The following is a 14,065-nucleotide window of genomic DNA, read 5'->3' as shown; positions in this document are numbered from 1 at the left end:
CTCTGCCATAGTTTTGCTTTTGGGCCATGCTTGGACATGTAGTTCTACAATACGTTGCTACCTTATTGGTACGGTATTATTTATTGTGACACAGTGGCAAAATCTTGACAGCAAAGGCAATGTTGGATAGCAAAGATGTATTAAGTGTGTGTGTGTGTGTCTTGGGGGGTGGGTTGCAACTCCCCCTATGGACAACTATTAAGAGCATAGGGTTATGGAGACTCCCTGAATCAGTGTTAATTTTCCTAACTCCCTGAGGAGGTTAGCAATCTATTTTGGAGGCCAGGTGTGTGCAAAACAGTGATGATGTCATCAAACTCCAGCACCATGGAGGAAACAAGGGGAGAATAATGGGGATGTGTGCTTCAAGAAAATGGCTGCCCCTCCCAGTACACCATTATGAGGAATTTAATTAGACCTTGCAATTTACTGTGTGTGATAAAATGTGGTCGCCTCAGGCTTTAACGCACAGGGATATTCAGTTTCAGACCTTTTCTCTGACGTCCTAGTGGATGCTGGGAACTCCGTAAGGACCATGGGGAATAGCGGCTCCGCAGGAGACTGGGCACAACTAAAGAAAGCTTTAGGACTACCTGGTGTGCACTGGCTCCTCCCTCTATGACCCTCCTCCAAACCTCAGTTAGAATCTTGTGCACGGCTGAGCTGGATGCACACTAGGGGCTCTCCTGAGCTCCTAGAAAAGAAAGTATATTTTAGTTTTTTTATTTTCAGTGAGATCTGCTGGCAACAGACTCACTGCTACGAGGGACTAAGGGGAGAAGAAGCGAACCTACCTGCTTGCAGCTAGCTTGGGCTTCTTAGGCTACTGGACACCATTAGCTCCAGAGGGATCGAACACAGGGCCCGACCTCGATCGTCCGGTCCCGGAGCCGCGCCGCCGTCCCCCTTACAGAGCCAGAAGCATGAAGATGGTCCTGAAAATCGGCGGCAGAAGACTTCGGTCTTCAACAAGGTAGCGCACAGCACTGCAGCTGTGCGCCATTGCTCCTCATGCACACCTCACACTCCGGTCACTGATGGGTGCAGGGCGCTGGGGGGGGGGGCGCCCTGAGCAGCAATATTAACACCTTGGCTGGCAAAATAATCACAATATATAGTCCCAGAGGCTATATATGTGAAAAATACCCCTGCCAGGATCCATAAAAAAGCGGGAGAAAGTCCGCCGAAAAAGGGGCGGGGCTATCTCCCTCAGCACACTGGCGCCATTTTCTCTTCACAGTGCAGCTGGAAGACAGCTCCCCAGGCTCTCCCCTGTAGTTTTCAAGCTCAAAGGGTTAAAAAGAGAGGGGGGGGCACTAAATTTAGGCGCAAATCTGTGTATTATAGCAGCTATAAGGGAAAAATCACTGTGGGTAGTGTGAATCCCTGCATTATATAGCGCTCTGGTGTGTGCTGGCATACTCTCTCTCTGTCTCCCCAAAGGACTTTGTGGGGTCCTGTCCTCAGTCAGAGCATTCCCTGTGTGTGTGCGGTGTGTCGGTACGGCTGTGTCGACATGGTTGATGAGGAGGCTTATGTGGAGGCGGAGCAGATGCCGATAAATGTGATGTCTCCCCCTGTGGGGCCGACACCAGAGTGGATGGATAGGTGGAAGGTATTAACCGACAGTGTCAACTCCTTACATAAAAGGCTGGATGACGTAACAGCTGTGGGACAGCCGGCTTCTCAGCCTGCGCCTGCCCAGGCGTCTCAAAGGCCATCAGGGGCTCAAAAACGCCCGCTACCTCAGATGGCAGACACAGATGTCGACACGGAGTCTGACTCCAGTGTCGACGAGGTTAAGACATATACACAATCCACTAGGAACATCCGTTGCATGATCTCGGCAATGAAAAATGTGTTACACATTTCTGACATTAACCCAGGTACCACAAAAAAAAAAGGGGTTTTATGTTTGGGGAGAAAAAGCAGACAGTGTTTTGTTCCCCCATCAGATGAGTGAATGAAGTGTGTGAAGAAGCGTGGGTTCCCCCGATAAGAAACTGGTAATTTCTAAAAAGTTTCTGATGGCGTACCCTTTCCCGCCAGAGGATAGGTCACGTTGGGAGATATCCCCTAGGGTGGATAAGGCGCTCACACGTTTGTCAAAAAAGGTGGCACTGCCGTCTTAGAATACGGCCACTTTGAAGGAGCCTGCTGATAAAAAGCAGGAGGCTATCCTGAAGTCTGTATATACACACTCAGGTACTATACTGAGACCTGCAATTGCCTCAGCATGGATAGTGCTGCTGCAGCGTGGTCTATTACCCTGTCAGGACAGGGATACTATTTGCTAACCATAGAGCATATTAAAGATGTCGTCTTATATATGAGGGATGCACAGAGGGATATTTGCCGGCTGGCATCCAGAATTAATGCAATGTCCATTCTGCCAGGAGGGTATTAGGGACCCGGCAGTGGACAGGCGATGCTGACTTTAGAAGGCACATGAAGATTCTGCCTTATAAGGGTGAGGAATTGTTTGGGGATGGTCTCTGGGACCTCGTATCCACAGCAACAGCTGGGAAGGAAAAAATTTACCTCAAGTTTCCTCACAGCCTAAGAAAGCACCGTATTATAAAGTACAGTCCTTTTGGCTTCAGAAAAGCAAGCGGGTTAAGGGCGCTTCCTTTCTGCACAGAGACAAGGGAAGAGGGAAAAAGCTGCACCAGACAACCAGTTCCCAGGATCAAAAATCTTCCCCCGCTTCCTCTGAGTCCACCGCATGACGCTGGGGCTCCACAGGTGGAGCCAGGTGCGGTGGGGGCGCGTCTCGGGAACTTCAGCGACCAATGGGGTCGCTCACAGGTGGATCCCTGAGTTCTGCAAGTAGTATCACAGGGATACAAGCTGGAGTTTCGGGGCGACTCCCTCTCGCCGTCACCTCAAATCAGCCTTGCCTGCTGCCCTCGAGGAGAGGTAGTACTGGCGGCAATTCACAAGCTGTACTTCCAGCAGGTGATAATCACGGTACCCCTCCTTCAACAAGGCCGGGGTTACTATTCCACAATGTTTGTGGTACCGAAACCAGACGGTTCGGTGAGACCCATTCTAAAATTGAAATCATTGAACACTTATATATGAAGGTTCAAGTTCAAAATGGAATCGCTCAGGGCGGTTATTGCAAGCCTGGACGAAGGGGATTACATGGTATCACTGGACATCAAGGATGCTTACCTGCATGTCCCCATTTACCCTCCTCACCAGGAGTACCTCAAAATTGTGGTACAGGACTGTCATTACCAATTCCAGACGTTGCCGTTGGTCTGTCCCCGGCACCGAGGGTATTTACCAAGGTAATGGCCGAAATGATGATACTCCTTCGAAAAAAGGGAGTTATAATTATCCCGTACTTGGACGATCTCCTTATAAAGGCGAGGTCCAGGAAGCAGTTGTTCGTCGGAGTAGCACTATCTCGGGAAGTGCTACAACAGCACGGCTGGATTCTGAATAGTCCAAAGTCGCAGCTGGTTCCTACGACGCGTCTACTGTTCCTGGGTATGGTTCTGGACACAGAACAGGAAAAAGGGTTTCTCACGCAGGAGAAGGCCAAGGAGTTGTCATCTCTAGTCAGAGACCTCCTAATACAAATACAGGTGTCGGTGCATCAATGCACGCAAGTCCTGGGAAAGATGGTAGCTTCTTACGAAGAAATTCCATTCGGTAGGTTCCATGCAAGGATCTTCCAGTGGGATCTGTTGGACAAGTGGTCCGGGTCGCATCTTCAGATGCATCGGCTGATAACCCTGTCTCCAAGGGCCAGGGTGTCGCTGTTGTGGTGGCTGCAGAGTGCTCATCTTCTAGAGGGCCGCAGATTCGGCATACAGGACAGGGTCTTGGTGACCACAGATGCCAGCCTTCGAGGCTGGGGGGCATTCACACAGGGAAGAAACTTCCAAGGACTATGGTCAAGTCAGGAGACTTCCCTACACATAAATATTCTGGGACTAAGGGCCATTCACAATGCCCTAAGTCAGGCTAGACCCCTGCTTCAACACCAGCCGGTGCTGATCCAGTCAGACAACATCACGGCGGTCGCCCGTGTAAACCAGCAGGGCGGCACAAGAAGCAGGATGGTGATGGCAGAAGCCACAACGATTTTCCGATGGGCGGAAAATCATGTGTTAGCACTGTCAGCAGTGTTCATTCCCGGAGTGGACAACTGGGAAGCAGACTTTCTCAGCAGGCACGACCTCCAACCGGGAGAGTGGGGACTTCATCCAGAAGTCTTCAAAATGATTGTACACCATTGGGAAAGGCCACAGGTGGACATGATGGCGTCCCGCCTCAACAAAAAGCTAAAAAGATATTGCGCCAGGTCAAGGGACCCTCAGGCGATAGCTGTGGACGCTCTGGTAACACCGTGGGTGTACCAGTCGGTGTATGTGTTCCTTCCTTTGCCTCTCATACCCAAGGTATTGAGAATACTAAGAAGGAGAGGAGTAAGAACTATACTCGTGGTTCCGGATTGGCCAAGAAGAGCTTGGTACCCAGAACTTCAAGAAATGATCTCAGAGGACCCATGGCCTCTGCCGCTCAGACAGGACCTGCTGCAGCAGGGGCCCTGCCTGTTCCAAGACTTACCACGGCTGTGTTTGACGGCATGGCGGTTGAACACCGGATCCTAAAGGAAAAAGGCATTCCGGAGGAAGTCATTCCTACGCTGATTAAGGCTAGGAAAGATGTGATCGCAAAATATTATCACCGCATATGGCAAAAATATGTTGCTTGGTGTGAGGCCAGGAAGGCCCCAACGGAGGAATTTCAACTGGGTCGATTTCTTTATCATCCACTAGGGGTCACTGGAGTACTCTTGGGATATGGACGGCTTCCACCGGAAGAAGGCACTGAATAAATTAATTTTTGAGACTACTCCTCCCCTCCATATCCTCGAGCACTTCAGTGTTTTTTCTGTGCTCGACACAGTTAGAAGGCATAGTGGAGCTCGTCCACGAAGTATTGGAATTTTTTTTTTAGTTCCTAAGTTTTTCTTCTTTCAAGGATTTCCACGTCCTTTCCCCCCTTCTAACAGGCGTGGGTCAGGGACAGTGGAAGCGGCTGAGAACAGCCGTGAGTGTCGGACCTCTCTGTAAAGAGCTCCCTCACTCCACCTGCAGGCTGCCTGCAAAAAGCTGGACGGAGCTTGGATGAGAAGCCCCGTCATAGACTTTGGTCACGGTCCAGGTATGTTAGGGGCGGTCAGCTCTTGCTGCCGCTCCACTGTTGGGGATTGTATTGGGTACTCACCGCTGCCCGGAGCGCGTGTGCATGGGCCGCGTCACGGCTCCATGTGGCGCGCTCTCACTCTCCGCTCCCAGCATCTTAAATACCAGACCGCTGCTCCCCGGCGCCGCAGCAGCGCTGCCTGGCTACACAGACACTCCGCAAAATGTGTGTGGCGGGCGGGAGCGCGTGTGCATAGGCCGCTCCAGGGCTCTATGCAGCACGCTCGCTGCTTCCGCTATCCGCCCGCAGCAGCCGAGGAGTTCCCGCTGCCTGGGCCTACAGGTACAGGCCGCTCACACGGCCCTATGCAGACTTCCACAGGCCCCGACCCGGTGCTGTACACGGAGGTCGTGGGAGTGGGGGGGGGGAGACATTGGCAGTATTTGGCATGCTTAATATGTTAATGTTCTCCTGTCTGTTCCAGGTTTCCTTTATTACATCTCGGCTAAGAGTAGTACTAGGGGAATTTTGGGGTCAGTTTTCTTATTGCTGGCAGGCACTGCACTTGCCTGATATATACCAGGAACTTTGGTGTTATTACTGAGTCGTGCAGTCTGTCTGTGTGTAGTTTGTATTGTCTGTCTTTTATAATGAGTAAGACACCAGCAAAATCTAAGAAACATTTTTCATGTCATGTCTGTAAGAGTGTGTTGCCTGATGGATCCACCACATGTACAGCATGTGTTGTTAATACAGCCATAAATACGATTTCAGAAGTAAAACCACCATCTCTGGACCCTCCATGGGCTTTACTTGCAGATGTATTAGTTGGTTTACAATCAGAGCTGGCCGCCTCTCGTGAAGAAAGAGAGGCGGCAAGATCTGAGTTTAAAATGAGACCATTTGAGTTACCAGAGTCTCAATCTGGTCAGAGGCCCACCTTGAGTGGAAAAGATAAATTTCCTTTTCCTAATAATTCTCCAGTCTCTGGGATACTAGACCTCACTGAACAGGAGTATGAGGAGGGCGAAATAGGGCAACAGTCAGATAGTGACGATTTTGACAGCCCAGGTATTGACAATCTCATCAGAGCAGTACGTCAGTCGCTGGAGTTTACGGAAACTGAGGAGCCCCTGACGAATGATGAGGTAGTTTTTACTAAACGACAGAGATCTCCGATGTGTTTCCCTATTTCGGAATCTCTTAATAAAATGTTACTGGAATCACGGAAAAATCCGGATAAACGGTTTTCTATTCCTCGTAGATTTAAATCGAGTTACCCGTTTCCAGAGTCCATGACAGCTACTTGGGAGAACCCACCATTGGTGGATTCATCCGTATCCAAACTTACAAGGAAGTTAACCATACCAGTACCAACTGCTACTACGCTTAAAGACCCTGCAGATCGTAAAATAGAGGCTATGCTAAGGTCCATGTATACAGCAGCTGGAGTGCTGCTGAGACCTGGGTTGGTTGGCATTTGGGTTACTAAAGCTTTAATGGTATGGATAAAAGAGCTCAAGTCGGCTCTGCAAGATGACCATCTTATACTTCTCGCGGATCAAATCTGGGAAGCTGCTGAATATCTATGTACAGCTTCTACTGACGTCTGTCAGCTTACTTCTCGCCTGTCCTCATCGCTAGTCATAGTACGACGAGCACTTTGGCTGCGTTCTTGGCAGGCGGAGACGGAGGTTAAAAAAGGTATAGAGGCATTGCCTTATGATGGCGAGAAGCTTTTCGGTCCTGAATTGGACAAATGGATTTCTGAGGCTACTGGAGGAAAGTCTGTGTTTCTTCCATCGCCTACAACTATACCTAAACGGAAATATTCTGGTCCGGCGTTCAAATCCTTTAGAACTCAGCCCTTTCGTGGGCAGGGCACAGGAGCAGTCACGCCTGGTAGAAGAGGTCGGGGACGTAGTGCTCGACAATCCAATGCACGTCGTCAAGACACTAAGACCACTAACAAACCAGTGGCATGACGGGCTCCCAGCCCATCTCGGATCTCCAATTGTGGGAGCACGCCTTCAGAGCTTTCAGGGGGCGTGGCTGCAGACGTCCACAGATGGGTGGATCCGCAAGTTAGTATTAGAGGGTTACAAAATAGAGTTCGATTATCTTCCGACAGGAAGATTTTTCACGACAGGACTGCCTGTGGCGGACGACAAGAAAGCAGTTCTGCAGGTTGCCATTCAGTCTCTGCTGAATGCTGCAGTTGTAATTCCGGTCCCCGTGCAGGAACAGGGGCAGGGTTATTATTCCAGTCTGTTTCTGGTACCAAAACCAGATGGCTCAGTCAGGCCAATATTGAACCTAAAAGGTCTCAATCATTACGTCACTTACCACAGATTCAAGATGGAATCTCTCAGGTCAATAATTGCAGGGTTAGAGCCGCAGGAATTCATGATTGCACTGGATCTCAAGGATGCGTACTTACACATTCCGATTTGGCCACCTCACCAGAGTTTCTTAAGGTTTGCGATAAGGCGAGACCATTACCAGTTTCAGGCTCTCCCGTTTGGCCTCTCATCAGCGCCTCGGGTATTCACCAAGGTAATGTCCGTGATGATAGCTCATCTCAGGTCCCTAGGGGTAATAATTGTTCCGTATTTGGACGATCTACTCATAAAGGCTCCGTCTCAACAATTGCTTCTCCAGCATGCTTTGCTAACGTACAATGTACTAGTTCAGCACGGTTGGATAGTCAGTTTAAAGAAATCACATCTAATTCCGTGTCAGCGACTTCAATTCCTAGGGATGATTCTCGATACAGTAAAACAAAAGGTTTACCTGCCACAACAGAAAGTACAGGTCATTCGTCATCTGGTGCAATTAGTGCTCAAGCCACGCACAGTCTCAGTACATTTGTGCATTCGCCTTTTAGGCACAATGGTGGCGGCTTTCGAAGCACTTCAGTTCGAAAGGTTTCACTCACGTCCGTTTCAACTGGAGGTGTTAGCGCAATGGTCGGGATCACATCTACAGTTGCACCACAGGGTGAGATTGTCGCCACAAGTCAGGGTGTCTCTTCTCTGGTGGTTAAAAATACACAATCTATCTGCAGGGAGACGATTCGGCGTCGTGAATTGGATAATTCTGACAACAGACGCAAGTCTCAGAGGTTGGGGAGCTGTAGTTCAGAGTCATCGGCTCCAGGGCCTCTGGGCAAATCACGAAAGATCGCTATCCATAAATGTTCTGGAACTCAGGGCGATTTACAATGCTCTAAGACAAGCAGTGTACATGTTTCGTTTTCAGACTGTTCAGGTGCAGTCAGACAATGCGACGGCAGTCGCATACATAAACAAACAAGGAGGAACGAGAAGCCGCATGGCAATGCGGGAAGTAGCTCGGATCCTCAGATGGGCCGAATATCACCAGGTGATATTGTCGGCAGTGTTCATTCCGGGAGTGGACAACTGGGAGGCAGATTTTCTCAGTCGTCGGGATTTTCATCCAGGAGAGTGGGCATTAAATCCAGAAGTATTTCAGATGTTGATCCAGAAGTGGGGGTACCCTCAGGTGGATCTGATGGCATCCCGCCACAATCATCAGGTGTCACGATATGTGTCCAGAACAAGAGATCCAGGGGCAGTGGCGGTGGATGCTCTCACAGCCACGTGGCCGTACAGCCTTGTGTATCTGTTTCCACCGTTTCCGCTGCTCCCGCTGTTGCTAAAACGGATCAAGAGAGGGTCCGTCACAGTCATACTAATAGCGCCTCATTGGCCTCGGAGGGCTTGGTTCTCGGATCTCCTCGGGTTACTCGCAGACGATCCGTGGCCACTCCCACTACGTCCGGACCTGTTACAACAGGGTCCGTTCCTTTACCCCGATTTAGCGCGGCTGCGTTTGACGGGGTGGCTGTTGAAAAGGCCATCTTAAGAAGAGAGGGCATTCCTGAGTCTGTTATACCAACCATGGTACGAGCTAGGAAGCCGGTTACGGCAGCTCATTATTACAGAATCTGGCGTACTTATATAAGTTGGTGTGAAGCTCGGAAATTTCCGACATCATCTTTTAATTTATCCCGTCTTTTGTTATTTTTACAGATGGGGTTAGATGGAGGACTACGTCTTTCCACACTAAAGGTGCAGGTATCTGCGTTGTCAATTTTCTTTCAAAGGAAATTGGCCTCGTTGCCGTCAATACATACGTTTTTACAGGGTGTAAAGAGGATATAGCCTCCTTTCATTCCACCTACAGCACCATGGGACTTGAATCTGGTTTTAGATTTCTTACAGTCCGATTACTTTGAACCTTTACGACAAGTGGATATTAAATTTCTCACTTGGAAAACGATTTTTCTTTTAGCCTTAGCTTCGGCTAGGCGTGTTTCAGATCTGGGTGCCTTGTCGTGCAAGTCACCGTATTTAGTTTTTCATGATGACAGAGCGGAACTTCGGACGAATCCCGCTTTTCTACCAAAGGTAGTGTCGTCTTTTCACATCAATCAACCAATAGTAGTTCCTGTGTTAACAGGAGATTCTGGAACGTTGGATGTGGTTCGCGCATTGCGCATCTATGTATCCCGAACGTCTACTGTGCGTAAAACGGATACGTTGTTTGTTCTCTATGATGCGGCTAAGAGGGGTTGGCCAGCCTCTAAGCAAACCTTATCCAGATGGATCAAACTGACCATACGTCAGGCTTACCTTTATGCTAGGTTACAGCCACCTACTTCAGTAACAGCTCATTCCACACGTTCTGTGGGAACGTCATGGGCAGCGAGTCGTGGGGCTTCTACGACACCGCTTTGCCGTGCGGCTACTTGGTCTTCAGGGCACACGTTTGTGCGCTTTTACAAGTTTGATACTTTCGCGGCATCAGCATCTAGCTTTGGCCGTTTAGTGTTACAAGTGCCAAACAGCTCTCCCACCACGGAGGAAACTTTGGTACATCCCAAGAGTACTCCAGTGACCCCTAGTGGATGATAAAGAAAATAGGATTTTGGTACTTACCAGGTAAATCCTTTTCTTTGAATCCATAGGGGGCACTGGACGCCCACCCAGAGCAGTTTACCTGTTTTAGGAAGTTCAGTGGTTCTTATGGTAACACACTTTCACGACTGGTTTAAATTTAACAAGGGTTAATCAGTTATGGTGTCAACTGTTTAGTTGTCTGTTACGTTTTGTGTCAACTTTATTGTTGTCCGTGAGATTATATGTAATTCTCCTTTGGTCAATCTCTCTATCGATCCTGTTCGGCTCAGTAAAAAACACTGAAGTGCTCGAGGATATGGAGGGGAGGAGTAGTCTCAAAAATTAATTTATTCAGTGCCTTCTTCCGGTGGAAGCCGTCCATATCCCAAGAGTACTCCAGTGCCCCCTATGGATTCAAAGAAAAGGATTTACCTGGTAAGTACCAAAATCCTATTTTCTGCACTTCCTACAGTCAGGAGTGACTACGGGCCTAAAATTGGGTTACGTTAAGGTCCAGATTTCGGCTCTGTACATTTTCTTCCAAAAAGAACTGGCTTCACTGCCTGAAGTTCAGACTTTTGTTAAGGGAGTGCTGCATATTCAGCCCCCGTTTGTGCCTCTAGTGGCACCGTGGGATCTCAACGTGGTGTTGGATTTCCTGAAGTCGCATTGGGTTGAGCCACTTAAATCCGTAGAGCTAAAATACCTCACGTGGAAAGTGGTCATGCTGTTGGCCTTGGCGTCGGCCAGGCGTGTATCAGAATTGGCGGTTTTGTCATGCAAAAGCCCTTATCTGATTTTCATATGGATAGGGCGGAATTGAGGACTCGTTCCCAATTCCTTCCTAAGGTGGTATCAGCTTTTCATGTGAACCAACCTATTGTGGTACCTGCGGCTACGTGGGACTTGGAGGACTCCAAGTTACTGGACGTAGTCAGGGCCTGGAAAATATATGTTTCCAGGACGGCTGGAGTCAGGAAAACTGACTCGCTATTTATCCTGTATGCACCCAACAAGCTGGGTGCTCCTGCTTCTAAGCAGACTATTGCTCGCTGGATCTGTAGCACGATTCAACTTGCACTTTCTGCGGCTGGACTGCCGCACCCTAAATCTGTAAAAGCCCATTCCACGAGGAAAGTGGGCTCTTCTTGGGCGGCTGCCCGAGGGGTCTCGGCTTTACAACTTAGCCGAGCTGTTACTTGGTCGGGTTCAAACATTTTTGCAAAAGTCTTCAAGTTTGATACCCTGGCTGAGGAGGACCTTGAGTTTGCTTATTCCGTGCTGCAGAGTCATCCGCACTCTCCCGCCCATTTGGGAGCTTTGGTATAATCCCCATGGTCCTTACGGAGTTCCCAGCATCCACTAGGACGTCAGAGAAAATAATATTTTACTCACCGGTAAATCTATTTCTCGTAGTCCGTAGTGGATGCTGGGCGCCCATCCCAAGTGCGGATTGTCTGCAATACTTGTATATAGTTATTGCCTAACTAAAGGGTTATTGTTATAAGCCATCTGTTAGTGAGGCTCCGATATATTTCATACTGTTAACTGGGTATAATATCACAAGTTATACGGTGTGATTGGTGTGGCTGGTATGAGTCTTACCCGGGATTCCAAATCCTTTCCTTTTATTGTGTCAGCTCTTCCGGGCACAGTATCCTAACTGAGGTCTGGAGGAGGGTCATAGAGGGAGGAGCCAGTGCACACCAGGTAGTCCTAAAGCTTTCTTTAGTTGTGCCCAGTCTCCTGCGGAGCCGCTATTCCCCATGGTCCTTACGGAGTTCCCAGCATCCACTACGGACTACGAGAAATAGATTTACCGGTGAGTAAAATCTTATTTTTTCTCTAACGTCCTAAGTGGATGCTGGGAACTCCGTAAGGACCATGGGGAATAGCGGCTCCGCAGGAGACTGGGCACAACTAAAGAAAGCTTTAGGACTACCTGGTGTGCACTGGCTCCTCCCTCTATGACCCTCCTCCAGACCTCAGTTAGAATTTTGTGCCCGGCCGAGCTGGATGCACACTAGGGGCTCTCCTGAGCTCTTAGAAAGAAAGTAATATTTAGTTTTTTTTATTTTCAGTGAGATCTGCTGGCAACAGACTCACTGCTACGAGGGACCTAGGGGAGAGAAGCGAACCTACCTGCTTGCAGCTAGCTTGGGCTTCTAGGCTACTGGACACCATTAGCTCCAGAGGGATCGAACACAGGCCCAGCCTCGGTCGTCCGGTCCCGGAGCCGCGCCGCCGTCCCCCTAGCAGAGCCAGAAGCAAGAAGACGTTCCTGGAAATCAGCGGCAGAAGACTTCGGTCTTCATTAAGGTAGCGCACAGCACTGCAGCTGTGCGCCATTGCTCCCCAGGCACACCACATACTCCGGTCACTGATGGGTGCAGGGCGCTGGGGGGGGGCGCCCTGGGCTGCAATATAAGTACCTTACTTGGCAAATTAACACATAATATAGCCTTTAAGACTATATATGTGTAAAATCCCCTGCCATAACTGTATAAAAAAAGCGGGAGAAGCCCGCCGGAAAAGGGGCGGGGCTATCTCCCTCAGCACACTGGCGCCATTTTCCCTCACAGCTCCGCTGGAAGGATCGCTCCCCATGCTCTCCCCTGCAGTTCCAGACTACATAGGGTAAAAAAGAGAGGGGGGGCACTAAATTTAGGCGCAATCTGTGATATATAAGCAGCTATAAGGGGTAAAATCACTGTGTAGTGTGTATCCCTGTTTTATATAGCGCTCTGGTGTGTGCTGGCATACTCTCTCTCTGTCTCCCCAAAGGGCTTTGTGGGGTCCTGTCCTCAGTCAGAGCATTCCCATTTTAAATTTGAAATCCTTGAACACCTATATAAAAAGGTTCAAGTTCAAGATGGAATCGCTCAGGGCGGTTATTTCAAGCCTGGAGGAAGGGGATTATATGGTATCACTGGACATCAAGGATGCTTACCTACATGTCCCCATTTACCTTCCTCACCAGGAGTACCTCAGATTTGTGGTACAGGACTGTCATTACCAATTCCAGACGTTGCCGTTTGGTCTGTCCACGGCACCGAAGGTATTTACCAAGGTAATGGACGAAATTATGATACTCCTTCGAAAAAAGGGAGTTTTTAATTATCCCATACTCGGACGATCTCCTCTATAAAGGCGAGGTCCAGGGAGCAGTTGTTGGTCGGGGTAGCACTATCTCGGGAGGTGCTACAACAGCACGGTTGGATTCTGAATATTCCAAAGTCACAGCTGGTTCCTACGACACGTCTACTGTTTCTGGGGATGGTTCTGGACACAGACCAGAAAAGGGTGTTTCTCTGGCTGGGTCCACAGGATTATCCACAGGATAACATTGGGATATTGTCGAGCGACAGCGAAAATGGCACCAACACGGTCACGAGCTTTCTGGCCTCCCAGGATGCATTGGGGCCTCCACTATATAGTCCCGCCCACTGACTCAGTCAGATCAGTTTTTTGCTTGGTGCGGCAGGAAGCCGCATGGTCACAGGGCTGCTGTGAAAGCAGCCTCAAGTTTTCATTACTTTATTTTTATAGACTTACTGTTTTGGTTTGAGCGACTTCTCTTAACAGCGTCTTAAACGTGTATTAGAAAGAGTCGCTCCAACAACTCCCCACCGGGTCGCAACAACGCTTACCTTCGCGGTACAGTGCTGTCTCGACGGGCGTCTGTGTCGGATGTTCTAGCAGGTCCAGCAGACGTTACCAGGCTGTGGCCGGAGCATGGGGAGACAGTGAGTATATGGACTTCCTCTTACTAGAGGGGTCAGGACACAGCTACGCTGATTTGGTGGAGACTACAAACAGCGTGTTGATGCGCCGAACATCTCGAGTGTGACAGCGCTACGCTCCGGGGATCATAGGCGCCAGGACTAGGTGAGGCCGCGATCCTGGGAGTTTAAGTCAACAGGGGGTTTCAGACGCTCTCCTGGCCGTCCCTCCTCCGAGTTCATGGCCAGTTC

At 49.4% G+C, this 14,065-nt stretch overlaps 1 protein-coding gene across 2 annotated transcripts in view; it reads left to right on the top strand.

Annotated features, from left to right (window-relative positions):
• The window catches only part of APTX (aprataxin), a 94,161-nt gene that overhangs the window by 1,247 nt on the left and 78,849 nt on the right, over nt 1-14,065 (top strand). The gene's annotated exons all lie outside the window — the stretch shown is intronic.

The sequence above is a fragment of the Pseudophryne corroboree genome, chromosome 1, assembly GCF_028390025.1.
Source record: "Pseudophryne corroboree isolate aPseCor3 chromosome 1, aPseCor3.hap2, whole genome shotgun sequence".
NCBI classification, from domain to species: Eukaryota; Metazoa; Chordata; class Amphibia; order Anura; family Myobatrachidae; genus Pseudophryne; species Pseudophryne corroboree.
This window is presented reverse-complemented; position numbering and strand designations above follow the sequence as displayed.